General features: G+C 36.7%; 1 non-coding gene across 1 annotated transcript; it reads right to left on the bottom strand.

Moving 5' to 3' along the window:
- Positions 1-1921: 1921 nt before the first annotated feature.
- LOC130970914 (small nucleolar RNA R71) lies at positions 1922-2029 on the bottom strand. Its single transcript, XR_009082159.1, has one exon. It is a non-coding gene; the product is annotated as a small nucleolar RNA R71 (small nucleolar RNA).
- Between the last annotated feature and the right edge of the window lie 431 nt (positions 2030-2460).

Genomic DNA, 2460 nt, shown 5'->3' with positions numbered 1-2460 from the left:
TTGGATTCTGACCTCCCTGCACTCGAAGTGGATTTTCTGGAGCTACAGAAGCCCAATTGGCGCGCTCTCAACGGCGTTGAAAAGTAGTGATCACAATTTCGTGCACCAAGTTTTTGGCGCCGTTGTCGGGGATTGTTTCGAGTATGGACAACTGACGGTTCATCTTGTTGCTTAGATTAGATATTTTTCAGAGTTCTTAAGAATGAATTCTAGTGTTTCAAGGTGATGATCTTATCATCACCAAAGCTGATTGATTCTCATCAATTTAGCTCTTGAATGCAATGTCCTGCTGAAGCTTGGCTATCCATGTATAATTCCTTTAGACTAAAGCTTTAGACTAACATTGCATGATTCCTGGAATTCTCATTAAGAATTTTGATACCTTTATTTTCTTTTCCACTTAATTTTCGAAAAAAACCAAAAAAAATTTACAAAATCGTAAAAAAACCAAAAAAATATGTTATGTTTTCTTATTGAGACACTAGTCTCATTTTAAGTTTGGTGTCTTGCATGCATTGTTTATTTGATCTTGGTTCTATTTTCAAGTCAATAATACCGGGAACTGAAGATTCAGTACATGCAGCAGAGGAATTAAAAAGAAAAAGCTGGGCGTTCAAAACGCCCAGTGAAGAAGGGCAAACTGGTGTTTAAACGCCAGCCAGGGTGCCTGGCTGGGCGTTTAACGCCCAAAAGGGTAGTGCTTTGGGCGTTAAACACCAGAATGTGCACCATTCTGGGCGTTTAACGCCAGGATGGCACAAGAAGGAAGATTCTGTTTTCAATTCAAATTTTTTTCAAGTTTTCAAAATTTTTTTTTCAAAATCAAATCTTTTTCAAATCATATCTTTTCAATCAAATCTTTTTCAAAATTAATTTCTTTTCATTTTCAAAAATACTTGCTATCAATTAATGATTTGATTCAACATTTCAAGTATGTTGCCTTTTCTGTTGAGAAAGGTTTAATGTTTGAATCATATATTTTCTTGTTAGCCAAGTCATTAATTTTTAAAATCAAATCTTTTTTAATTGTTTTTCAAATCATATCTTCTCAATCACATCTTTTTAAAACTATAACTTTTCAATCATATCTTTTTAATCACATCTTTTTCAAAAAAAGTTTTCAATCATATCTTCTTCAAAATCTTTTTCAAAATGATTTTAAAATCTTTTTAATTAATTTTCGAAAAACTCTTCCTCTCTTCTCACATCCTTCTATTTATGGAGTAACACTCCTCCTCAATGCACAATTCGAACTCTATCTCACTAAGTTCGAATTCTTCTCCCTCTTCCTTCTATTTTTCTGTTCCTCTGACACCTCAAGGAATCTCTATACTGTGACATAGAGGATTCCATATTTTCTTGTTCTCTTCTCTTTCATATGAGCAGGAACAAAGACAAAGGCATTCTTGTTGAAGCTGACCCTGAACCTGAAAGGACCTTGAAGCGAAAGCTAAGAGAAGCTAAAGCGCAATTCTCTGTAGAGGACCTAACAGAATTCTTCAAGGAAGAAGAACCCATGGCAGCCGAAAACAACAACAATGCCAACAATGCAAGGAAGGTGCTGGGTGACTTTACTGTACCTACTCCCGACTTCTATGGGAGAAGCATCTCTATCCCTGCCATTGGAGCAAACAACTTTGAGCTTAAGCCTCAATTAGTTTCTCTAATGCAACAGAATTGCAAGTTCCATGGACTTCCATTGGAAGATCCTCATCAGTTTTTAGCTGAATTCTTGCAAATCTGTGACATTGTCAAGACTAATGGGGTTGACCCTGAGGTCTACAGACTTATGTTATTCCCTTTTGCTGTAAGAGACAAAGCTAGGATATGGTTGGACTCACAACCTAAAGAAAGCCTGAACTCTTGGGAAAAGCTAGTCAATGCCTTCTCGGCAAAGTTCCTTCCACCTCAAAAATTGAGTAAGCTTAGAGTGGAAGTCCAAACCTTCAGACAGAAGGAAGGTGAATCCCTCTATGAAGCTTGGGAAAGATACAAACAATTGATCAGAAAATGTCCTTCTGACATGCTTTCTGAATGGAGCATCATAGGTATTTTCTATGATGGTCTCTCTGAACTATCCAAGATGTCTTTGGATAGCTCTGCTGGAGGATCTCTTCATCTGAAGAAGACACCTACAGAAGCTCAAGAACTAATTAAAATGGTTGCAAATAACCAATTCATGTACACTTCTAAAAGGAATCCTGTGAACAATGGGACAAATCAGAAGAAAGGAGTTCTTGAGATTGATACTCTGAATGCCATATTGGCTCAGAACAAAATACTAACTCAGCAAGTCAATTTGATTTCTCAAAGTCTGTCTGGAATGCAAAATGCACCAAACAGTACTAAGGATGCTTCATCTGAAGAAGAAGCTTATGATCCTGAGAACCCTTCAATGGAAGAGGTGAATTACATGGGAAAATCCTATGGAAACACCTATAATTCTTCATGGAGAAATCA

The sequence above is a fragment of the Arachis stenosperma genome, chromosome 3 (assembly GCF_014773155.1).
Source record: "Arachis stenosperma cultivar V10309 chromosome 3, arast.V10309.gnm1.PFL2, whole genome shotgun sequence".
In the NCBI taxonomy this organism is placed as follows: domain Eukaryota; kingdom Viridiplantae; phylum Streptophyta; class Magnoliopsida; order Fabales; family Fabaceae; genus Arachis; species Arachis stenosperma.
This window is presented reverse-complemented; position numbering and strand designations above follow the sequence as displayed.